Source organism: Hylobates moloch, unplaced genomic scaffold, assembly GCF_009828535.3.
Source record: "Hylobates moloch isolate HMO894 unplaced genomic scaffold, HMol_V3 SCAFFOLD_17, whole genome shotgun sequence".
NCBI lineage: Eukaryota > Metazoa > Chordata > Mammalia > Primates > Hylobatidae > Hylobates > Hylobates moloch.
This window is the reverse complement of record NW_026652292.1, coordinates 54570375-54597794: the sequence shown is the minus strand read 5'-3', so window position 1 is coordinate 54597794 and position 27420 is coordinate 54570375. Positions and strand designations below refer to the sequence as shown.

At 34.7% G+C, this 27420-nt stretch overlaps 1 long non-coding RNA gene across 1 annotated transcript in view; it reads right to left on the bottom strand.

Moving 5' to 3' along the window:
* Positions 1-15310: 15310 nt before the first annotated feature.
* LOC131381755 (uncharacterized) overlaps positions 15311-27420 on the bottom strand; it is a 64179-nt gene continuing 52069 nt past the window's right edge. The window contains exon 3 of the long non-coding RNA XR_009210674.1: positions 15311-15375. This is a non-coding gene — a long non-coding RNA (uncharacterized LOC131381755). The remainder of the gene's footprint in view (positions 15376-27420) is intronic.

Below are 27420 nucleotides of genomic sequence, written 5' to 3'. Positions count from 1 at the left end.
AAATAGGGTTCAATTTTTTAAAAAGTGTTTTGTGTTCAAAAATCTTGGTATTGCATATTAAACTCTAAGGCTCTAAGGATCTAAGACCTTATGATCTTTTAGAGTTTTAGTTGAAAACCATAGACAACAGATTTATAGACTATTTAGGAGGGAGCCACATTTCTGATTCTTTCCTCTCTTTATCCAAATAAACAAAGAAAATTATTTCTGGGACAAAAATGAGAATTGGTAGAGAAAGAAAAACTTACAATTTTCTCTGTCCTTAAAAGAGATTCCCTCAATGGAATGGATTTGGATCAATGAAACTCCAGATAGGTGAAGAGCACTGACAACAGAGAACGCTTGTGCTTTGCTTTCTTGATCATAACTGAGAAGGCACCCAGGCTCACAGGGTTGTGGTGAATGCGTAGTCATGCATAGTGTCCAGGCAGATTCATCAGATAGGTTCACAGAGTCTCTGCTATGGTCTGAATGTGTCCCCCTAAATTCATTTGTTACAGCTTGATGAAACTTGATGAAAGTATTAAGAGATCAGGAGTTTAGGAGGTGATTAAACTGTGAGAGTGGAGCACTCATAGATGAGAGTAGGGCCCTTATAAAGGAGCTTCTGTTCTTCTGCCATATGAAGACTCAGTGTTTGTCCCATTGTTGCTGTTTCATCCCTTCTGCCATGTGAGGACACAGCAACAAGGTGCCATCCTGGAAGCAGAAACATTGGGCCCTCACCAGACACTGAACCTGCCAGTGCCCTGATCTTGGCCTTTCCAGCCTTCAGAAGTGTAAGAAATACATTTCTGTTCTTTAAAAGTTGCCCAGGTAGTGGTATTTCCTTATAGCAGCACAAACAGACTAAGAAAGTCTCCATCCATTCTAGGGAGGTCACAGGAATAGCAGCATGTTGCAGAGAAGGAACAGCATCTCACACAAAGAGCCAATGGGGCCAAGAGTCCTTGATGAGGGTCAAAGTAGATAAAATAGCAATTTGTCTCTACCAATCATCAAGACCACATGGAACAAGATGTCTCACCAAGTGACAAAGTGGACAGATGCCAGTCAAGGACCCCTACATGACACCATGGCACTACATAAATATCTCATCCTCTTGCCACTGATTTAAAAACTATCCAAGGAAAAGACAAGGGAAAACTACACAGGAGATTACCCCGAATCAGCTAAAGTTAACAGAATTGGCTGAGGTTTAATTTCTGCCCCCTAGTATAATGGAGTTCAAGCTAGAAAGTAAACTGAATAACAGATAAACTGATAAAAGCTATTATTATTATTATTATTATTATTATTATTATTGTATGCTGAGCTATTGGCTGAATAACAGACTACTAAATTTACATGATTATACGTATTCCCCATGAGACTACATTCTCGTCCCAAAAAAGAGCAGTCAATGTCTATTATTCTTGCCTTTCCCTCCCCTGAATCTACTCGTTAAATGAATAAGGCAGTGGTGAGGAAAGAGTGAAAACTGATAAATTAACTGGTATGGTAGGTACTATGCATTTATGTATAACATCTCTTTTTTGTCATAATCTATAAGACATAGGTTTGTTTTGTCTTCACATTTCCCAAAATATGTAATATTAACCTGAACCTCTGTCTTGCAATTTTTGCTTAAAATTCTTAATGAAAACAATATCACAAGATGCTTTAGTTTTCTTTTCAGGCAAGTATTTCTAGAGTCAACATTGTTCAGTTCCCTTATTCACTTTGGTAAAAATATAAAAAGAAATTCAGAAAATTGTATTTTCTATGATACTTCCTTACTGTTTCAAGTTTAAGTTAGAAGCAGGGGACTTTTTAAAAGTTCTTTCAGCTACAATGTGCCAATTCTTTAGCCTATTACAGGAGGAGATTTCTCTTGTGCCTCGTTAGTAAGTAGCAAGGACTCTCCAAATGAGAATATCGTGACTGCTCATTAAATGAGGTGTATTTTGTGTGGGCGTGTGGAGAAAAGGGAAGTTCACATACATGCACATAATAAAGATATAGGGTGCATGACAACAGAATTCTTTGAAAAAATACAAGAAAAATAAATGACTTTGAAACAATAAGTCATTTTACAAATACAATATCAATTTCCATATATGGTTGGGCACGGTGACTCACGCCCGTAATCTCAGCACTTTTGGGAGGCCAAGGCAGGTGGATCACCTGCAGTCAGGAGTTTGAGACCAGCCTGGCAAACATGGTGAAACCCTGTCTCTACTAAAAATACAAAAATTAGCCGGGTGTGGTAGCGCATGTCTGTAATCCCAGCTACTCAGGAGGCTGAGGCACGAGAATCACTTGAACCTGGGAGGCGGAGGTTGCAGTGAGCTGAGATCGTGCTACCGCACTCCAGCCTGGGCAACAAGAGTGAAGATCCTTCTAAAAAAAAAAAAAAATTCCATATACAGCACAGTAGAACATGTTGCAATTTTGTTGAATGCATTACTTCCACACTAACAATATTTCTTAATTGACAGAAATTTTCATCAGAACTAAAAATGGAGCTAGAAAAAAACACCATGAAATCAATGTGAAAAATTATTTTGCTGTTTGGAATTAAAATTAGCCATTTCTGACTCATTATAGCTAAAAAGTAAGAGTGTGAATATCAATTGATTGCAAATCAGTAAGGCAAAAATGGTTTATTTAAATCAGTATCATTGAATCAATCAAAGTTAATCACATCTCAACCAATATGAAAGAGCAGCACCAGAAATGGCCCATTGTAAAGAAGGGCAAATTCGGAATCCTCCTAACTCACTCAAGATCAAATCATGTCAAATGGCTTTTATCCCTAATACTGCAATTTTAGGGTCTGATTAAAGGACCAAGTAAAAAAAGCGTTAGTGACGCAGAGAAGTGACACCTAATTCACTGAGTAACTCAACTACAACAAGGCATTATCTCCAGATCATCGGTGCTGCAAGCATTTGCCCTTGGGATAGCACAAAGGTCAAATCTTCTTTTGACAATGTGTACAGCAGAGGATTCCTTAATGAGAAATACTATTTTGCTCTGAGTGAAGAAGAAAGTAATGTATGCTATTAAAAAGACATTTTTAAAATGGACATTTAGATTATATTTTAAAATCTATATTTTATAAATAGTGGATTGCCAATCTAGCCCCAACCTCCTTTCCAGGATTATATACCTAGGCTGATCCTAGTTCTTCCTAAACACACTTTACCTTATTGGTTCATTTTTGTTCCTTTTATCATATCTGGCCTTTTCATACACCACCTAAATATCATGTTTAACACCTGTTCCAGATGTTTGTTGAAGGCCAACTTTCAGCTCCTCAAATGCCAATTCTTCCAGAAAGCCTCCTTAGAAAACGAGTTTAGCTTCAAAAGAACTCTCTTCTTCTGTGACGACCAGTTGGTATCACTTTAACAGTATTTATCATATACATAATGTATAGCAATTGAGGGCTGCATCTTATCTCCCACAATAGATAGTAATCTATTAGAAAACAAGGGTGAACTCTTAATTTCCTTTGTTTAACCTATGATGCCTAGGCAGAGGACGTACATAGTTGAATAGTAATGTTGATGTTACTAATTGATCTGTGAGCATCATTACAATCTAATTCACTTTCAAATTATTGGACCTTTAATTACTCTCTCTAAATTTAGCTGTAGGAGAAATCCAGTTGGGACAGTAAATTGTGAGGCACAAACCTGGAGAATGGTAGGATGGTCCTAAATTTGTTCGGTATATGTCTTAGTTGATTTCTGCTTCTATGACAAAATACTACAGCCTGAGTAGTTTATAAATAAGAGAAATCTATTTCTCACCATCCTGGAGGCTGGGAAGTCCAAGATCATGGCACCGGCAGATCTGATGTTTGGTGAGGGTTTGCATCTACTTGCTGCATCCTCACATGGGCAAAATGAATGATTTCTGTGTCCTCATATGGCAGAGGACATAGAAGGACAAAAGAGACAAACGTGCCCTTGCACCTCTTCCATAAGGTCACTAATCCAGTTTATGAGGCTCTGCCCTTATGAGTTAATCATCTTTAAAGTCCCCACCTCTTCAGACTATCACATTGGTAATTAAGTTGCAACCCAAAAATTGTGAAAGTACACAGACCTTCTAACCACAGCAGAGGTTTAGAGGCTAGTTTGTGCTGTGTCCAAGTAATTGAAATGGCTTCCAGGGGGATCTGGATTGCAATATTGCCTTTGCTGGCAATTAGCTGTATAATAATTGACAAGTTCCATATCACTGACAGTATCCCAAATTTTAATTTTCACATGAAATCACTAATTTATCATTTTCATATACAAGATGCCATACTAGGTCTTTTAAATTAAAAGAATAATAAGGCACTATCCTTCAGCTAAAGCAGCTTGAAGAGTAATAAATGTATAACTATATACATCAATAATCACCATCAAGTAAGTTAAGAGCATTGACATTAGGTCTTAATTAACTAGTGAAAAGTGCATGAGAACAGAGGGAAGAGAGTGATTTGCCTAAAAGGAGGGTTAGTGAAGGTTTTACAGAGATGTTATGTACTAGTTCTGGATTCTTTTCTGACAGAGAAAAATGTGTAGTGGTAACACTGTCTATGCAATGGGAATAGCACCTACAAATCCACAATGGTAGGAAACTGCCTGGGCTAATCAGGGACTGCATGTTGTCTGGAATTGTTTGAACCATAGGTATGAAGGGGAAAGATCAGAAATAGGGCCATAGGAACTCAATGAGTTTCCTGCATCTTGCTGAGAAGTTCAGACACTTTCTTTTAGATCATTAACTTTCAAATGGTACTTCTTGGAGTCTTAATGATCTTCGAAGGATCTCCAGGGCCACTGATAATTCAAGGATGTGAGCCAGGGCAAAAGGAACTTAGAAGTGAAACTGAGAGGGATGTAGGTTTTTACTTAAACCATTTTCACTTTTCTTTTACCTGTCTTTATTTTGGGGTTCTGCATAAAAATTGAATTTGACCACCAATCTTATTTTTAAAAGTATAAAGGATAAAAAAGTTCTGTTATAAAATATAAGGAATAATAGATGGAGCGCACACACGAATGAGATTGGACGTGTCCTACAGAAAGTGGCTCGGAAGGCAGTGATGGATTCTACAGAAACTGAAGTGATTTTAAAACAAAGACGTTGCTGGGCACGGTGGCTCACGCCTGTAATCCCAGCACTTTGGGAGGCTAAGGGCGGATTGCCTGAGGTCAGGGGTTCAAGACCAGTCTGGCCAACATGGTGAAACCCTGTCTCTACTAAAAATACAAAAAAATTAGCCGGGCGTGCTGGCATGCGCTTGTAATCCCAGCTACTCGCGAGGCTGAGGCAAGGGAATTGCTTGAACCAGAGAGGTGGAGGTTGCAGTGAGCTGAGATCGCACCACCGCACTCCTAGAAGAGAACTTTGACTGACATTATCTTGAAACATCAGAGTTCCTAATAATTTCAATCATCTAAAGAGAAAGAGTCATGGGCTTTATCTTATTCTGGGTGACAGAGCGAAACTCCATCTCAGAAAAAAACCAAAAAACCCAAAGGGGTTGGGATGAATACTCACTATTCTCTGACATGGTCTACTCTGTGCTCAGAGACTCAAAGTGATTTTCAGCATTTGTTTTTCCTCTTTTTGGCCATTTTCACATGCCATTAATTCCTCCCCACTGCTGTTAATGTCCTTGTCTCTGCAGTGTGGCTGTCTAATTGTTGCACCTGGAAAGTGCTTCAAAGAGTGGCCGGTACTCCGGCTAATTCTTACCCACCAGCCTACATTGGCTTATTCTCTAGGGGACTCTAGGTCTTGCAACATTGATATGAAAAAGTTGCCAGGATTCTTCCGTATAGAACCCCTTTTTGTACAGGTTTCTGTGGCTCTAAGTGAATCTCCAGCCTGCAGATAGAAAGCAATTGTGTAATTGATCCTGTAGAGAACCCTTTGGGGTCTCAAAATCTCTACTCAATATTTTCTTAGTTCTCACTGTAGGAACATTTGAATGCTCATACATTTGAATGCTAAAAATTTTGGCAGCATATTGAAGGAATACAACTTCACAGGATGAGTCATCAATCATTATTACATAATTACTACTTAACTATAGCAATGTCTTGCAAAAACTCTAAAAGCATCCACAGACTGCCTGGATCTAAACTTAGTCTTCACTATTCACTAGCTGAGTAATTTTGGTCAAGGTCCACGACTTTTTACACTTTCGGCATTCTTTGAAATTTATATGAGATAATCTATGTAACATACTTTGTACGATGCCCAGTACAATTCGATGTTCAATAAAAATTAGCTACTTTATTATCATTTTCAGATTCTCACATCATTATTATTTTCTTAACCCAACAATTCGCATTTTTTTACCGTTTGAATATAATGGTTTTCTGCTCATATTTTCTCCCTTGCATATTCATGAGGAAAAGTCTTTATGAAGTCCGTAACACACAAACTTAATTCTTATTCATTGCCAGCGACCTTGCCTTACACAATGCTTCATGGCCTACACAGCTAGTTTTCTGTTTGATGACATTCCATATGCATGTATGCTTAGTGTGTTAAGACTACCTTTTATATGTCAGCTAAAATTAGGAGGCAAACCAACAAAGTTTTATACAATATCACATATTATGACAGTGGGAGAAGCATACTGGGCTACGCTATAAAAGCTCTGAATAAAAGTAATAGCAAGGGTTGTTGATAAGCATTGCAGTGACATTTAGGAAACTGGAATTCTATCTTAACTTTCAGTTTTCTGATTTGTATAAAGAGTGGGCTTAAGATACTTAACAACTGTAAGTGTTAGTCCAGTCACAGGCCAATGAGAAGAAGAAAACAGAGATCACAACATATGTTGGCATGTACTATGTGCAGGGTACCCTCTGATAGTGAATATTCATTTAATTCTTAGATCAATTCTGTGAGGTATTTCTTATTCCAAGTTTATCCATCTGACAAATAGATCTGAGGCAAAGAGGGAAAATAAAGAGTGAAGACAATTCAGAGTTAAAAATAACTTTCACAGAAAAAGTAATAGAATTAAAATTTAAAAACTCACCCAATAATGAGTTCCAAATTTATATAATCATATTAAATTACATTGTAAATAAACTGGATATCTCATCAATAAAGTTGTATTACTGACTTTTATCTACACATGATAAAAGTAGACAAGCGCCTGGCACAGCATTTACAATATAGTCACTCAGTGAGTGTTGAAAGAATGAATGAACCTATGACTAACTCTATTGAACTTGGTACTTTTTTGTTATTTCATTATTTTAGGTGAACAGATGGATAAAGAAGGAATTGGCAGGAAGGCAAGTTAGAGTCTCAAGATTACTGAAAATCTCAGTAACAAACTAAGGCCAAAGAGGGAGGAAAGGAGAACCATTTTATGCCTAAATCCATGTGTTCTTGATTATTGGAATGCAGCCATGGTTTTGCTTTCCAAGGCAAAAATGTGTGTATGTAAAAGCTGAATCCAACTTGAATAAGGTTTTTAATAATGTGCTAGCATAAGGCATTATCCAGGCTCAGCATTCAGTCATGGCTTCTGACTATTGATTTATCAGATCAAAGTAATTGTTGACACTTATTTCATAGAGCAAAACACCTCCATCATGAACTTGTAGAAGCATGTGAGCTACAAATGATTATAATTTCTGACTTACCAGCATTAGTTAGTATTGAATGCCACTCTTTAGTCCCTAACAAGGTTAGATAAATTTCAGAAAAAGGTTGCTAGAGATCAAGGAACAACAGATATCAATAAACTTTAACAATCAATGTATAAATGTTGCTATGATCTGAATGTTGATGTCCCCTGCCCCAAATTCATAGGTTCAAATCCTAACCTGCAACGTGATATTAGGAGGTGGGGCCTTTAGAAAGTGATTAGATAGGGGGCAAAGCCCTCATGAATAGGATCAGGGTCCTTATAAGAAGCTGGAGAGAGCTTGCTTGCCTCTTCTGTCATGTGAGGTAAGAGGAAGAAGATGGCATTCTATGAGGAAGCGAACTGCTGGTGCTTTGGTCTTGGACTTTCCAGCCTCCTGACCGTGAGAAATAAATTTCTGTTATTTATAAGCCCCCTTGTCTATGACATTTTGCTGTAGCCTCACAAACAGACTAAGACAAATGGTTAAGTTGAAAAAAAAATACCCTACTCTGAGACTCAGACTTAAGAGTGACAAAATAAGAAATAGATGGATTTTTTAGATGGCAGCATGAGGAAATAAATAAATAAACAGATAAATATAAAATCCTGAGTTTAAATTCCAGTTCCATCATTTCCTAGCTGTGTGACATTGAATAAGTCATTTGTTATTAATTTCCCCAACTCCAAGATAGGAATGGTAATACCTACATCAAAATGTCATTGTAGGAATTAAATAAATTAAAATATAGTTAAAGCACTTACAATAAAAGCATGTTACAGAAAATAATGGTTGCTGTTATTTCTATTTTTCTAATTATTATAAAAATTCTGTCCAGTTAGTATTACCCACTGCTTTGTGGATCAAGTATAAGCACTGATTCTGGGAGTAGAGTGTCATGTTGATTTATAATTAAATACAGCTAGTTTTCAACTACCCTGGGATTGAGATACAAGTTCCAGGTTTGGAGGACTTTTTGATTCTCATTCTATTCCAGAAAGCCTCTTTAAAAAGGTTAATTTCTCCTTTATATTCCACAGAAAGGTAGTCAGATAACAGAGATGAAACAGATGTCAAACCAATCCTTTATTAATTAATTACATAATTAATTTTAAAAATAAGCTTATTTTTTGAGCAGTTATATTAATAGGCTCACAGCAAAATTGAGCAGAAAACACAGATTTCCCATATAGCACTTGCCTTTACACATGCATAGCTTCTTCCATTATCAACATCCCATAATAGAGTAGCACATATTTTATAATTGATAAACCTACATTGATATGGCTTTATCACTGAAATCCACCATTTACATTAGAGTTCACTGTTGGTGTTGTACCTTCTATGAGTTTTGACATTAGAGTTCACTCTTTGGTTCTACCTTCTATAAGTTTTTTAGGACAGTGTCCTAAAAACCCTCTGTATTTGGCCTATTCGTCCCTCCTTCTCTCCAGCCCCTGGCAATCACTGATCTTTTTCATTGTCTACACAGTTCTGCCTTTTCCAGAATGTCATGTAGTTGGAATCATGTAGAATAGAGCTTTTTCAGAATAATATCCCATTATCAGCATGTACCACAATTTATTTATCCACTCACCTATTGAAGGGCATACCTGTTGCTTCCAAGTATTGGCAATGAATAAAGCTGCTCTATAAACATCATGTGCAGGTTATTGCATGGACATGTTTTCAACTCCTTTAGATAAGTACCAAGGAGTGTTATTGATTGCTGGATTGCATGGTAAAAGTATATTTAGTTTGGAAACAAATTGCCAAGCTGACTTTCTGTGTTGCTGCACCAGTGTTCATTCCCACCAGCAATGAATGAGAGTTCCTGAAGTTGCTCCATATTCTCATTAGCATTGGTGTTAACCAGTGTTTTGGATATTGGCCATTCTAATCGGTTGTAGTGGTAGTTTATTGCTGTTTAATTATTTACAATTCTCTAATGATACATAGTGTTGAGCATCTTTTCATGTGCTTATTTGACATCTGTGTATCTTCTTTGGTGAAGTGGTTGTTCAGGTCTTTTTCCCATTTTTAAATCATGTTGTTTGTTTTCTTATTGTTGAACTTTAAGAGTTCTTTGTATATTTTGGATAATAGTTCTTTACCAAATGTCTTTTGCAAATGTTTTCTACTAGTCTGTGGCTTGTCTTCTCATTCTCTTAATCTTTTGTTAAATTTTAATAGCTCTAATAGTGTTGGCAGAGGTAAAACACTGGTACTAAGAACTCAGGAGTTTATTAAGCAGAATGAACTTTAATTTGGAGATTGTTTTCACAAATGCATTTAAAATACCAATTTTTTCAGGAATTGCCTCTCTCCCCCCCCCAAAAAAATTCTGCTAAACATTTTGATGAAGAGGAAAATCTAGTCAGCTGCATTCTGGCTCAATTAACTTTATCACCATTCATAAAATACTTATTTTATGAAAGACATTCTATTTAGCCATTTAGGATTTAAATCTTCTTAGTCACATACATGAATAAAACCTGAATGGGTATAGAATTGCTGGATCACAAATTTTTCTTTCAGTACTCTTCAGAGTTTAATACTTTCCTTCTTGAATTTAGCATTAATGAAAATCATGCAATTAACCATATTATTACATCATTTTTATCTGCCTGGATGAAGGGATATTTATCCCTTAAATAACAACACAAGACAAGATGTAGGATGGATTTAGACACTAATCTCTTCCATTGATTTTGCTTTGTGAATGGTAAGAAATTTTGATCAGTAGTCTAGGATATTTTGATTTTAATAGTTGCTACTTTTTCACTTGTTCTGTTTTTTCTCTTCAGGAATGCCCATCATACCTATATCTTTTTTTTCTCCACTCTTATCATAATTCTTATAGTTTTCTTCTTTATTTTTGCCTCAATGTGATATGCATCACTGACTTGGATTTCTAGATGCCATTTTGTTTTTTACCACCACTGCAAGTTTTACTTCTTGATGGATATTTCATTTTATTTCATTATTTTATTTTTCTGTTTAAGTTTTCTCCTCCCATCTCTGTCTGTTCCTCTTTCTTTTAATCTTCTAACTGTTAGTTTGGAGTCCAAGTTTACTTTAAATGTTTTCCAAAATTTTGCTTGTTTTTAAATAATATATACTTTAAAACTATGTCTTTTCTTTTGCATAGTTGAGACCACACTTCCTTAAGATATTGCTAGTCAATTATTTGCAGACCTAAGCAAGATTATGTCCATTTTAAAATTCTTGTCAGAAAGACCTACCTTATCCAATGTTTGGATATAGGGTAAACAGAGTGCTCTAGAGCCCTTCACTATCAATTTAAGTTCAAGCAGAATCCATCTCTCCACACCCACCTTTGAATCTTGGATCTTCATAAACGCCCATTTCTGAGCCAAATCACCAATGCAGACCAGTCTCTCTACTTAGGATCTAAACCATACCAGAAAATTCCATGAAGACTCTTTTTCATCTCTCTACATGTGCAACCTCATAAACCATTTTAGACAAGATTGGGCAGGGCGGTATGCCCGTAGAACTCATAAACCACTTTAAAGTAAATAAAGAATTCTAAATGGCAGTTATAAGATGCTAACTGTTGTTGTTGGATCAGTTATTTAACCTATTGAAATCCCAATTTTCTTCTTTCTAAAATGGGGATAATAATTTTTATGCTAGGGGCTGGTTAAGTGATTTAAGTGAGTTCATATTTGTAAAGCATTTATCCAGAGTCTGGTACAGAATATGCACTCAAAATTCATTCACTATCACACATATTATTTTATAATATTTAGTTTTGCAACTTACAGAAAGATCATGGACTTCAATACATGCTCCCTCTTGAATTTTATGATTATAAAAATATCTACATTATATCTTGTTAAATATAGCTATAATGAACATTCTTGCTGCATCTATTTCACATGATAAGCTACCACTGATGGAAAAATGGATAATGCAAATGATATTGGTACAATAAAATTAGAGAGTACAAAATCAAGTTAAAATACATAAAGTTATTCAGAAGAACTTAAAAACATAATTTAATATATTAGTTTCAGATCATGATTTTACATATAAATTAAGGACAAGAAAAATTGTGCCTGGATCCATATTCAGTGAAAAAGGTCCATTGCATAGATCAAGTCTGATGTAGTGTATTTCACATCCAAGATGACATATAATAGTATTTTGAAGTCCCATTACTTGTTAGGCTGTAAGTCATAGATACATTTACTCTGCAGTGAAAGAAATGTGTTTTTAATGGCATGTTGAATTAATTCATAGTGTTGGTTGATTTAGCGGTATGACTAAATATGTTTGTGTATCATCCCAATTTTATGGGCTAAGTCTGCCCATAAATTTAAACTTCAATGGCTTTCCTAGAGATTTAATATGCTTCTTTGCTAGAGCAGATACTTGGAGAATACATAATAAAAGTCCACGCTCTAGTTTCTCATAACTATGTGAAGAGCACTGTGCTAGAACACTTTTACTACATTCTATGACAAAAAATCATGGGGAAGTAAGGCTTATAATCTATTTTTAATTCAATTTCAGTTGTGATTTCAAGCTACCTGATACATATCAGCAAAAATTGTAGGATGTCTGTCTCTTCAAAAAAAAAAAAAAAAAAAGAAAAAATAGTTAAACTCAACATATGACATAAATAAATGGAGAACTATTTTGATGACCTCCGAGTAGACAACTTCAGAATCCTTTTCTGCTTGCTTCACCCAGAAAGCCCAGAGAGAGCTATGCAGAGGAGTTGAAATACAAATTCGTGTTTCTTAATTGAAAATGGGGCAAAGAAAATCACAGAATGCCATTTCCCACTATGATTCTATGTCTCTGGAGTAATTTCAGCTAACATTTATTCAATATCTATTAAAAAATATAATTTACTTACTCTTTAATAATACAAACTCTTTTATCTTTTTTCTTCTTATTAAAAAAACATAAAAAGATCATATGTCATTGGTAGACATTAAAATATATTAGTCTTATTTATTTCTTTAGGTAGTTTCTAAAGTTTTCCAATTTTACTGGTGGTGATTTGATTTATTCTTTTAAGTCAATTCATGCTAGTTTAATTCATTTAGTAATTCTCACAAATTTTTAACCTATTAAACTTTTGGGCAGGCATTCACTTTTCATTATCAAATTTTCCTGATTCTTTCTAGCACAAAAAACTTAAAAGAAGATTCAATTTACTTATGACCTGATGAATTGCAACTCAGGGCTGAAATATATATGCTGTTTGATACATCAGCTCCAAATCGTACCAATTATGTTATAAACTATATACAAACAGAAATGGCACCTTGGCAGTCTCATTTTTCTGTTGTTTGTTTGTTTGTTACTGGTAATATTGCCTACCTGGAAGGCAGGGAGCCCTCTCTAACCCTTCTCCATAGGATTTGTAGTGCATATTCTCTTTTTGTTTGAGCGTGTAGTGAGCCACTCAAATGTCCTTTGGCATGGCTGCAGGACATGCTTTTAATTCTTTTTTCAAAAGAAAACAGACAAATAAAAAAACAAATAAATGTAGGGTTTAACATAAGTAGAATATCTCAACGAAAAGAATTTCTTACACTAATTGAATGGCAATATACAATTGGGAGATATGATATCCTTTGAGTTTTAGGGTCAATATGAGAAGAGGAATGGAAGAGGACCTCAAACACAATGGTGTGGAGGACAGTGATTCTAAGGTAACCAACAGCGGTGATGGTACCAGTAATGAAGGACGAATAACAACTGTAGCTACCTAGAGGAAACATTTTAAAAAATCACAACAAAAAAAAGAACATGCAATTGTATTCTAAGTAACAAAGCTAGGTGAGAGGTAAGAGTCAAAAAATGAGATTGTCATTCAAATCCTTGACTGTCTTTAAATTTTGAGTATTCTATGATGAAAGATGACTAACATGAGTGTATATTAATACACAATTATACGCATACCAATTTACCATATTCCCCATGAATATAAAGATCCCTAAAAAATCTAAGCAAATATAATTCAGCAATGTATATAAAAAATATATACCATTGGCCGGGCACGTTGGCTCACACCTGTAATCCCAGCAGTTTGGGAGGCCGAGGCGGGTGGATCACCAGAGGTCAGGAGTGCGAGACCAGCCTGGCCAACATAGTGAAACCCCGTCTGTACTAAAAATACAAAAATTAGCCTGGCATAGTCCCAGCTACTCGGGAGGCTGAGGCAGAAGAATGGCGTGAACACCGGAGGCGAAGCTTGTAGTGAGCCAAGATCGTGCCACTGTGCTCCAGCCTGGGTGACAGAGTAAGACTCCGTCTCATTTAAAAAAAAAAAAAAAAATTAGCTGGGCATGATGGCAGGCACCTGTAATCCCAGATACTTGAGAGGCTGAGGCAGGAGAATTGCTTGAACCCAGAAGGCAGAGATTGCAGTGAGTCGAGATCACGCCATTGCACTCCAGCTTGAGTGACAAGAGTAAGACTCTGTCACACACACACACACACTATATATATATTAGTTTATATATATTAGTTAAATATGATTAATATATTTATATTTATTAATATATAATATATATGATTAATATATTTATTAATATATATAATATATTTATTAATATATTTTTTAATATATATATAATATATATGATTAATATATATAATATATTTATTAATATATAATATATGATGATTAATATATTTTTATATATGATTAATATCTAATATATTTATTTATTTATATATATGATTTATATATTTATATTTATTAATATATATAATATATATGATTGATATTTTATATGATTTTATATTTATGTTTATTATTATATATAATATATATGAGTTAATATATATTATATATTAGTTAACATATAATATATTAGTTGATATATATTATTTAATATATTAATATATTAATTATTTAATATATTTATATTAAATAATTATTATATATAATATATTAATATATTTAATATATTAATTACTTTATATATTATATATTAGTCAATATATAATATATATTAGTTTATATATATTATATATTAGTTAATATATAATATATATTAGTTTATGTATATTATATATTAGTTAATATATATAATATATTAGTTAATATATAATATATTAGTATATATTATATATATTAGTTTATATATATTTTATATATATATATATATATTAGCTAAATGGAGTTTATTCCAGGGATGCAAGCCTGGATTAATATTTGAAAATTTATCACTGTAGTTCACTATATTAATGGTTAAGAAGAAAATATTACTACTGATCTGATGCATGATAATTATATATGATCATATCAATGAATGCAGAAAAAAGATCTGAGAAATTTTACCACTCATTCATTTAATTATGACCTGAGGAAAAAAACCTTAATGACAATATCACAATATAATCATAATTATAATACGATTATATTTGCAAAGGACTATTATCCAGAAAATATAAAGAACTTATTCATGTTAACAGTAAAAATTAAATAATACAATTAGAAAATGGAAAGAAGACATGACCAGACAATTTATTGAAGAGGATATACAGATATCAAATAAGCAAACGTAAAGGTGTTTCATATCATTAGAAAAGTGAAAAATCAAACCAGTGAGTTCTCACTATACACATATCAGTTTGACTAAAATAAGAAATAGTGACAGAAGCAAATGGTGGTCAGGATCTGGAGAAACTGGATCACTCATGCATTGCTGGTAGGAATGTAAATGGTACAGCTCCTCTGGAAAACAGTTGGCAATTTCTTAATAAACTAAACATATGACTACCATATGATTTAGCAATTATGCTCTTGCGAATTTATCCCAGAAAAATTAAGACTTATGTTCATGCAAAAACCTGTATGCATATGTTTAGCTTTATGCAACCCAGATGTCCTTGAGCAGGTGAAAGTTTGAAAACACAGTAGTATATCCATATGGAATACTTACTCAGCAGAAAAAGAAAGAAACAAACTATTTGATACAGTCAACAACTTGGATGAGTCTCCAAAGAATTATGCTGAGTGAAAAATGCCAATATCGAAAGGTTACATACTGCACGAGTCAATTTATATAACTTTCTTAAAATGACAATATACAGGAATAAAAACATATTAGTGACTTTCCGGGGTTAATAATGGAAAAGGGGTGTGGGAGGGAAGTGGTTGTGGTTATAAAAAGGTCACTGGAAGAATACTTGTGGTGATGAGACTGTTCTGTATCTTGACTACATTAGTATCAATGTCAGTATCCTGGTTGTGATATTATACTACAGTTTTGCAGGATGCTACCACTGGGAGAATCTAGGCATAGGGTACATAGTATCTCTCTGTATGATTTATTACAACTTCGTGTAAATATGTAATCACTTCCAAATGAAAAGCTTAATTTTAAAAAGCTTACCAGTTACTAGTTGCATGCCAGGAATATATTTTATGCATAATTTATTTCTTTTAAAGATGATTTTGGCATTAACATTTTTATATAGTTTGGAAAACTTTAGAGCCCTTACATAAATTAGAAGCTTTGAAATTGTGCTTGTGAAAATATTCCTCCTCCTTTTTTTTCCACCCACCAAGAAAATGTGATGATAGTTTGAGAATGGAGTACAGACAATATCCCAATTTTGTATCCTTTTGTTTTATGTATAAATATAAAATTAAGGTGTTGCAAACCAACTTAAGAGAGTTTGGCCTTCACAACACTTATGTTATTTTTGGCAGATAATGACAAACCCCCAAAGATGTTTAAGGAAAGATTAGCTTCTTCCCCCAAACCTCATTCCAGGTATAAGAGCAAGGTGCAAGAGCAAATGCATCAATCACTAAGCCATTTAATACACAAAATGCATCAATCACAAAGCCATTTATTACACATTTTATTGGTAAGCAAACATTCAACCTGGTCATTCAACTGTCCTGTGAGTTCAATGAAGTCTTAACATACACGCAATCTCTCTCTCCCTTTCTCTCTCTGTGTTTTCCTTTTTAGGTCTTCTAATGATGGATTATATAGAATTGCTCAACTGGGGCAAACCCAATAACATTCCACAGGCAGGATTTTAAATTCCTTAATTAGTATTCATGCTATTAAAAAGCCTCCTAAACCAATGCTGGTCATAGACCCAATTAAGGTTCAAACCTCCTTAAAAATCCAGATTACAGCCCTCACTGTTTTTAAAAATGATATGTTTATTAAAGGGTTTGTAGTATCTCCATACTATCTTAGTTAATCTACCTATCTTGAATACTTTTAATTTTACTAATGTAATTTTTAATTTCAGTATGTCGATTAGCTAAATGTCAGTTGCAGATCAAGAGACATATAGAAGAATTTATAGTTGCTGCTTCTAAAAGGTCACATATTACAGATATTTTTCCATAGGATACTTATTGATGTCAACAAATATAAAGGAAGGAGAAACGATACTCTTAACATGCAAATATGTACTTATATAAATTCCATATTTTAATGAGGAAAAGGATCTATATGAGATGTTCTGGAAAATATCATTTTATTGATGTCAGTAGAAAATAGCATATTTTATATTCAAATTATGAAATATTAAGAGGAACAAAAGGGGTAGATAAGGGATTGGAATGCATGAAGTCAGAAATCAGTGATTCAGATTTGGTGCTGGGGGAAGGAATCCTTTCAAAACAAAGAGATTCTTAAATACAGTGACAAAGACAAAGAATCCAGAATGTTAGGATTGGGGAAAAACAGGAAACAAAGGTTAAGAATAGTAGATTTAAGGCTGTACAAAGTCACTGCAAACTTTCTAAAGCAAGAGTCCAGAGGGACAGCCACTTGAGGAATGGTGGATGTAGTTACAAAGATAGTCCTTATTTATAGGCGCTGAAAAAAGTTAAATCTAGGACTACAAAAAATACTCAATTTGAGACTTGAAAGGTACAAAATAATGATGTTGGCCTTGTACCAGGCGTTGGAAGCAATAAGCCCTCTTGGAAAAAAAGGCTGTAATTCTGAGAGCCAAATATTAGCAATTTAATGGGTAAATAAGAAAACGAGCCTTCTGGAAGGGTGTATGTAATTAACATCATCTGTACATAATCGGTTTTCTTAAACTTTGCCCATTTCTATTTAGTTCAGTAACTCTCCGAAGTTGCTAACTAATATTCCTTTGAACCAGATGATATTACGTAAGTGAAAAAGTTGACTTGGGGTACTTAGCTTAACAGGTGTGGTTTTGGCAGTGTAATCTCTTCCACTTTTATAATGAAGTGATGACAATAAAAAGTTCACCTTAGACTCACCAGGATGAAACATGACATTTTTGTCTTATAATGTGGCTTCCTGAATGTTGCTTGTATGAAGTATTATGACACTAAATTTTTGAACATGCTTTTGTTGCACTGACAATAGACAGGGAAGATATGCTCTCCTATTGTCTTAGTCGGTGTGTACTTCTATAAAAATACCACAGAATAAGTAATTTATAAATGACAGAAATTTATGTATCTCAGATCTGGAGGCCATGAGTTTAAGATAAAGGCCCTAGTTGGTTGGTGTCTGATGAGGGCCTGGTCTCTGCTTCTAAGATGGTGCCTTATTGCTGCATCCTCTGGAGGGATGGAATGCTGTGTCCTTACATGGCTGAAAAGACAGAAGGGGTGGAAAACGGTGAGCTCCATCCACCAAGCCCTTTTATAAGAGGACCTTATTCATTCATGAGGGCAGACCAATGTCTCTTAATACAGTTGTACTGGGGGTTAAGTTTCAATATGAATTTTGCACAGAACCAATACATTCCAATTACAGCGCCTATTTTTATGAGCATGCTCTCAGTCTACCTGGAGCTTTCAGGCAACCAGCTCTAACTTGACACCCAAAGCATCTGTCCTATTGACTTGAGCAAGAGGAGATCTCTAAATACCCTGGAGTCACTTGGTGTCCAGATAAATATGCCTTCCCTGGACCTGCACTGGAGTTAAGTGCTTGGCCTGCTTCTGCTTTTAATTTTAGTCATGCTGTACAATTCCATCACGAGGAATCTTGGAATCTCATGTTTCCCTAGCCTCCTCTAGCTCAGCCAGCAGCTAGTACAGTTATGGACAGCAGCCATTTGGTATCTATTTATTTGAAGTAGACACAGATATTTCCCCTTAAAAAGCATTCTAGGAAGTTGCACATAGGCCTGCTAGATCTCCTCCCTATGCCAGGCCTGGACAGCTTGCCTAAACATTCAAAGGAAAGATTTGAATGACAGCATTTAAGTAGGCCTCTGTTTAGTCCAGGGGATTTTCCCTTTAGGTTTTTATCTTTTTACACAGGTTTAAGTAGGTTAGAGAAATATCTCCAAAAACTATCAGAAAAAATAATAGCTTTAATAATGTGCTAATAGATGTTATGCAAAAAAGTGTTCCATTGTTGAATAACTGGAAAACTCTAGATAAAACAACTTTACTGAAAGATTGTCAGAAACTGAGATTGTGAACCTCAAAGAGGAGACTATTCTATATGTGCCACCTGTTACATACTTGAATGACTATAAAATATTTTTGGTGGGAGAGGCTCATAGGACTATAGTTCTGAGGAACACATTTTGAGAAAATCAAAGTAAGAATATTGTTGTAATGATGCCATGATATGTGTTGGAGCTTTCTTTTGTGTGGCTACAGATCCTCTAATCTTGGCAAGCAATAATGTTAGGGCATGCCATTGTTAAGAAAAGCAGTTTGATCATCAAACAATCTATCTCAAATAATGTTGAACAAAATTAAATTCCAACATTGTAAGTCATTCTTCCCACCTTCATGAATCACAGATTCTAATAGGAGAAAGATATAAACAAATTATGGTATAAGATGATAGTGATGTGTGAATAATAAGATGGCTAAAAGAATGGAGTAACTATATGTGTCTGGAACAACAATGAAAACATTTTGGAAGGCTGCAAGAGGGAGTGGAGTTTGTGGGATAATAAATATTCAGTTTTGAACATGTTATGCCTGAAGATGCTCATACATCATTCAAGTGGAGATGTAGAGAAGACAGCAGTATTAATGGGTCTGTAGTTCAGAGAAGAATCAGACACAGAATAAATTAGAAAGCACTTATATGGCTTTAAAGCCTTCAGACTGAATGAGATTACCAATAGAGCAAATGCATTCCAAAAAGGGATATGTCCAAGTACTTTAGCTCTTCAGTATTGAGCAGTTAAGAAAATGAGGCAAGAGCAAAGGAGAACATGAAGGAGCAGCTAGTGACATTGCAGTAAAACTGAGACAAGATGGCATGTTAGGATTCAATCAAAGAAGAAATATTTATGATTATTTACCCTGCTGTGCATTCTAATCCAACTATCTTTGGCGATTTCTGCCAATATTGCCCATGTAGGCCATAGGTACCTGTATCTGTTCCTAATCTGGAGGTCAGAATGGAGTTCTTATAATTCTCAATTATCTTCAGAGATAACAGATAAAGCAACACAGGTGCTTTATCTGCTATCTCTGCTGCAATTATTTGTCTGCCACAATCACTTATCTCCTTTTCCAAAATCCTAAAAGTTTTGAAAACCAAAAAGAGATTTGCCATTCATTTGGTAATAACTTCATCTGTCCTTTACTCTTTTGGCAGCAAAGCCTGTTTGAAATGATATGAGACAATTTATAATCTTCATTTCCTGCTTAACGGAGATAGTCATACATTTTGCTTCCAAAAAATATTTCTGGATTTGATTTTGGCATTGCTATCTCAGACCGTTCAGCAGGTACCACGTGTCTTTGATGTATGAACCTTATTATTTTTTTCCAAACCTGAAAATTTTACATTCTGAATGACATCTGATTTCAGGGGTATTAGAAAAGTAATTGCCATTTTCTATAAAATTATTCTAGCTCTGTACACATTTCATATAAAACAATATAGTCTTCCTGGAAATACATTAAGATTGTAAGAGGCTGCTGGGTAATAAAATAATTCCATTTCCCACCCTCACCTGGATTTAATCTACTTTCTCTAGGAAGAATAATTTTATAATTGCGAACCCAGAGAAAAAATTTCTTAACTTACAAGGATATTTCCTGACTTTTCTGGCTCCCAGAAGATCGTTTGGAAAAAAACATCAAACCTTATCCATAATTTGTGTGAAGTCATGTTTGATCAACCTTCTGCATCATTTTTTCAATAGATATTTTGAACCTACTCTATATTAGAACTGGAGGGAAAAAGATTTTCCTGATCCCAATCTGGATGCCTTAATTTACACTTCCTCCTCCATGGGTGTAGGAAAAAATATAGGGCTCCTGAGAGAAAATCCTGACAGACGAGTAAGACTTTTGGAAGCAGGTTCATTGGTGCAACAGTATAGAGCTTAAGGGCACTACGTCTGTGTAAATGTAGGGCATTTCTTGGTCACCAATGACCCAAAGCTGCTCTATAGCCTCCTGTTAAGATGGAGGGTGCCTACGATTTATTACTTAAATGAATGAATAATTTTTTTATTTTAAAAAGTCTATTTGGGGAAGAAATTGCGTTTAAATTATTTAGTATTTTATATATATCAAGACATTTGTCAAGGGTCTTTGCCCATAATGCTGAATGAAAGTATTAAATGATGCATGGTTATGAAAATGCCAGAAAATTAAAGCCAGGAGACTTGTATTCTCATTTCAACCTTGTCACTAGCACTGTGAACTACAGCATTCTCATTCTAAATGTCATCCTTTACAAAACAAGAATAAAACCATTCTTTGCTTCTGCACAAAGTAATTAGAAAATGTACACGATAAGATACAGATAAAAGGAGTGAAAGTATAAAACAATGCAAAAATAAAATCACAAAACAATTTTTATTAGAATTAAGCAAGAAGTTGGATATGTTTGATATATTTCTATATTCTTTTAATGCATGAATTCTAATATAAATAAAAGGCCTTGCTTTATAGAAGGCTAGAGACAAAGCAGAAAAGCTTTTTCCCCCAGATGGATAGCAGAGCAGTAGACCACTGGAGACGACAGTCTAAAGGTCATATCTCTTTTGATGGAGATGGCAGCAGCCTGGGCAATGCATTGACACCACACAGCAAAGCAGGAAAGACAGCAGAGGGGTGACAAGAGCAGTGATCCTGGAGAAAAGGACCGCAGCGCAGCAGGAAGCACCTCTAATTCTATGAAACATTCTCAATGCCCATCTCTGACCCAGCAATTTTAAGAGAGAAAGTGATTTTACCTAGGATCTTCTACTGGGAGAGTTTAAAGTCTCTTCATTTAATTAATTTATCTGAGTATCACTGAGGATTCTCAGGAGTATATGAGATAAAGAATATTAGAAGTTAGGGGGATCTTTTAGTCAAATTGAGTTTTAGATTGTAAATTTATAGAGTTGTACTCAACAATTGGCAGGGTCTGTGACACCCCAGTTATGCTGTAATCCGTAACAAACTGATAAGCAATTTTGGATTCTAATCTTTTATACATGCATTTTCTCCCTTTCTTTTATGAAAATAATGTGTTCTTATGTATTTTTCATTTACATTTCTAACAATTGTAAACTCAATAGCAAGGAACATGGATGTATTTAACTTTCCATCCAAATTGCTCATAATAATGCTGACTCATAATATAACGAAATATTTTTCTGATAGATAAGGCAACGAATTAACTAGTTCTGTATTTGAAATGATGAAAACCAAGTGACTTTAATAAACTCTTTTGTGTGTAAAAAAACACTGACCTAGTTATTACATGGCTGTGATAAACTCTTAGGATTTTGGTTATTTGTTTACTAATTATGTGACCTTTAGCAATTCATTGAACCTCTAGATCATCTTCAATTGTCCATGTAGAGTAAAAAAAACGCAAGCTGGACTAGATATTTTCTAAAATTCTTTTATACCATGAACATTATTTGTTTGTATTTTAAAACCAAATAAGCCTCTGTTAAGATGGATGTGTGTTTGTGTGTGTGTTTATGTGTAGATGTATGATATTGATGTGATAAAATGAAGAGTGCAGGAAAAAATCTCTGACCAAATGCTGGGATGTTAGTCTAATCAAAAACTAAATTTCCTACTAGTGCTGTCTCTCTTTTAAGTCTCTCCTTTTGTTGTTTTCAAGATAGCATTGGGTGTTTTCATGGTGGCAGGAAGAATCCTGGAACCACATTTAAGTCTCTTGTGTGGTTGAATGACTTTGGTCTCTACTGCCAAAGTTGGTCATCCCTCAATTAGCTTCTGAGACTTCCTTGCTTTGACACTGTACTTACTCAACCCATTGGTTTATTGTGTCATTTCTAAATGTATTATTAGGCATATGAGAATGCATTACATCATATGTAGGTTGTAGGGAATCTAGGACACTCTCTCAGCCACTGTGAAGCTAACACAGGATGGACACCAGGGGGACTGTGGCATCATGCTGAGTTAATAAGTTTTCCAAAGGTTTAGCAACTTTCCCAGGATATGGGAAATAAAGCAAGGAGCAAGCCTGGAAGTTTTATTTTTTATTTTTATTTTTTTTCACCTCAAAACACACATGCATTAGTTTTTTACATTAAACCTATTTGGCTATGTCTACTATTCTCTCCCATCAGGTTGACCACCAGGTGAGGTTGACACTAGGGACACCCACATCTGACATTTTGTTCTGCCAATTTTTACTCTTCTTTTCAACAATAGAAGAGCTTTCAATCATGAATTATTGTCGCATAGGATCTTCATTTACATTATCTTCCTTACCCATCCGTATAGTTGAAGTAAATATATAAATTAGTCTTGAAAATGGAATAATATTGCAAGTAAAAAGAAGGGCAAATGCTAAACTGGATGAATGACTGAACAAAATTTTGGCTGAAATCGACGTCCTTGTCATCACACTACCTATGGTGAGATTGTATGATTAAGGTAAACTATGTTTGACTAATATTAAAGAGGAACTTTTAGAGTTTAGAAGACTTCTTTCTTAAGAAAGTATGACTTTCAAAAGTATTGTTTTGCTAGAGACTCTATGAGGTCAGCTTTCAGGCACCACAATAAGCAATGATGACTTCAGTCTGGGCAGGAGCCACTTTTCCCTGAAGCAACACTCACCTTTGGTAGTACTGATTGGGTGCCAGTGGGGGTGATAATTATGAGACTGCCATCATAGAAATATCAGAAGGCCTTCATTTGATACTTTAGAATATTTTTCCTTTACATTCAAAAAGAGTCTAGGGTAAAAGGCAAGATTTAAAAGTAAATTGTATCAATTTTATGGACTGAGAGATTGACCTGTAGTAGATCTTTCTTTTTCTACTTCATTTACTACTTACATTACAACTTTATCATAATCATTTTGAAACTTTAAAAAATGAAAATGATGCATTTAATTGCACATGTACAGCGAGTTAATTGTGCTCTAAGTAACGATGAAACCTTAATACTAGAGGTGGTGTACAAAAATATTTTACTCGTGCAAAATGAGGGGTTCTGTTATTTTAATATTAAAGAAAGTAGATGGCCAAATTGTTAATTGCTAACCCGTGTTATACTCAGAATTCATGTTTTTGAGAAATGTATTACCAAGAAGTTTTATTTTCTTTCTAATATTAGCAGCAAGAACAATCTGGAATGTAGAATTATAGAGAACACAATTATTTTTCAGTTGCATACACGAAAAGCCTCTAGAGCCCCCAGTAGAAGGAAATGCCATAGGTCATTTTAACAATGCTATTTATAGCTATCTAGGTGAGTAAGTTACCAGAGGATGTGACAGGACATTTTAGTTTTCATTACGTAGTTTTCTCATTTATAAGGTTATGTCATTAGTTTCTAGATGTATGTAGACTGTGTAGGAAGAATATAAAAGGGTTGAAATGAATGGACTCTAAATTCTGACGTGTCTAAAATGTACTTTAGGATGGGTGAATGGCAAAGGTAGAGGGAAATGGAGGTCAAATGAATAATTAAATAGGGCTTTGATGGTTAACAGTATCTAGGTTATTACAATTTTGTTAAGCATTTGGAGTTGGGGAGGATTAAAAAACATTAATGGAAAAATCAAAAGGTACAATTAAAAGCAGTTCAAAGCCCAAGATTATTTTTTTAGAGCAAGCAAACTAGACTTTCAAAACGTCAAAATAATTTTAAATTAGGAAAAAAAAAGTGTTAAAGGAAGAGAATAGGAAGCGAGCAGTCATCTGGAAGGTACCCTGACAAGCAAAAGATAGGTATATCCAGCTTCCATTTGGACATCTACCAGAAGGGGTACAAGTTTTGTATGATGAACATGCATTGTTACTCATTTAAACAGGCTAAGGCTAAGAAAACCCAGAGAAACAAAAACGTTCGGGATGGGGATGTGGATTGGGGTGTGTTAAGTTAAAAATTTCAGCCGGGCGCGGTGGCTCACACCTGTAATCCCAGCACTTTGGGAGGCTGAGGTGGGTGGATCAAGGGGTCAGGAGTTCAAGACCAGCCTAGCCAAGATGGTGAAACCCCATCTCTACTAAAAATACAAAAAATTAGCCCAGCGCAGTGGCAGGCGCCTGTAATCCCAGCTACTTGGGAGGCTGAGGCAGGAGAACTGACTCGGAGGGTGGAGGTTGCAGTGAGCTGAGATCACGCCACTGCATTCCAGCCTGGGTGACAGAGACTCCGTCTCAAAAAAAAAAAAAAAAAAAAAAAAAATTCATGAGTTAAAATGGAAGGAAGCTTTGGCAAAATCAAATACAAAATTAGATTCTTAATTGCCAGCTTCCTCTATCAAACTGAGGAAAAGATAGATTATACCATTAACATAAAAAATAGGCACAAGATGCATACACAAAAAATCTCATCCACTTAGAAATGAAGCATTTTGATATAAAGCCCCAGTAGAACTAATTCTTGTCTCCTGTGCAATTATAAAGCCACTTTCTAAAGAAAATTTGAATCATAAAACAAAATTACATTCACTATTAATAAATAAGAAAAAGAAACAATGTTTATTTTTAAGTTTAATAAGACATTTCAAATTTGCACGAAGGCAGGTTCACCCAGACAGTTTCCACATAAATCTGGTGACAAATTTTCAGACCTGATAAAATGTTTATGAACCTTTCTTCATTACTGTGAAATGTACAAGGCTTAACTGTTTTCTTTTTAATCAGCAAAGTTAGAACAAGATATTTATCTACTTCTTCAGCATTTCAGTGTCATCAGAAGGTAATAAAAGACAGAAAATGAAAATAAGAAAATGGAAAATAAAATTTACCATGAAATAGCAACACAGGCAAAATGTATACTTAATTTGGATTGTGTATGCCAAGTGATTTGTGTTTGTAACAGCGCTATGTGACTTGTGAAGACAGATTGTCAATAGTAGAATGGAAAATAACTAAATTCAAATGTTTCCCAAGGAGTTAGAGATAAGATATATGGTACATTAAATTAACTGCTGCATATAAAGAAGAATTGATGCACATAAAGCTGGAAACCAAATGATGCTACTTGACAAGGTCATTGACTAGATCTATGCAGATAGTACTCTGCATAACTTTACAGGATACCACTTAGGCCTCTTTATCCAGGTACTACAAAATAGTAGACTGTTAACTTTTTATTTCATAATTGTATTGGCTGAGCTAAATAGGTTAAATTCAAGATAGCTTAACCCCAAGTTGTCAGCTGGTTATTTAAGTATTCCAGGGCTTTAGTTGAATTCAGGATGAAGTTTCCTCACATTACTTCACTTTTCATCTCTTGCCACAATATCCTAACCTCAGCTTCTGATGTGGCGGATAAGATGACCCCTCCACTCTCTCCAATCACAATTGCCATGCCCCCACCTGGTGTCTGGAGCACATACTCAGTGCATGGGAATCATCCCATTTCCAGCTTTCCACAAATTGAAACTAGTGTTGACTTTAAGGAAACAGAAGGTAGGTAAAATGATATGGGAGAATAGTAAGTTAAGCAAAAACTACTGCCAATTCCAGATCTGTCTTGGGATCTCTTACTGTACCAGTTCTTTGGTTTATATCTATGTCACTTAGGGAAGATCACAGTATCCCTCCCATCCCTTAACATCTGAAACCACTTAGAGTCTGGAAGGTTTCCTTTCTCTTCTCTATCTCCCATTTCCACCAAGACCCATAGAGCAAGTTTACCCTCCAGCTTTTAAAAAAGCTTGCCAACTCAAGGTCTTAGTTGTCTAGGATGAATGACAGCAGGAACATCAAATCTCTTAGGGAACAATATCAGCAACCTAACTTATAAGGATGTGCTCTGGCCCCAGAGCTCCTAAAGAAAATTTTAAAATATTACAACGTAAGCACAGTGTGAAATATATCAGCCTTATTCATAGTCTCTTAATGTAGGTTTATGTGTTTATAATCACCTGTTTGTTTTTTAATCACCATATTTGTTAATGCAAAATTGTACAAAAGAACAGTCACTTTTATTATCTTTGGGTAGATTTGTACCTCTACTCTACTGAGTACATTATGGTGAATAATATTAACTGGAAAAAATAAAAGGCCAGTTGTCCAAGTTAAGTCCCATTAGTTCAGGAGTCTATGAAGACCTAGAGGCTTAAATATCCTATTTCAACGTCATGAAGTTTAGGGAGAAAAATTATGTAGGCACAGGAAATAGAAAATAGAAGAAAACTCAATTTGCTCTTTGGGTACAAAAATCACACATATTTTTTCTATGCTTTATCAATTATCTAGAAGAGATTCACTTTCTAGCTGAAACAACAATTTATGAATCTCCCATCATAAATGTTAATTTCCAAAATAATACCTTCAACACTTGGCACTCACTAAACATCTGTTAAATGCAAATGCAGTATATTTTTAAAGT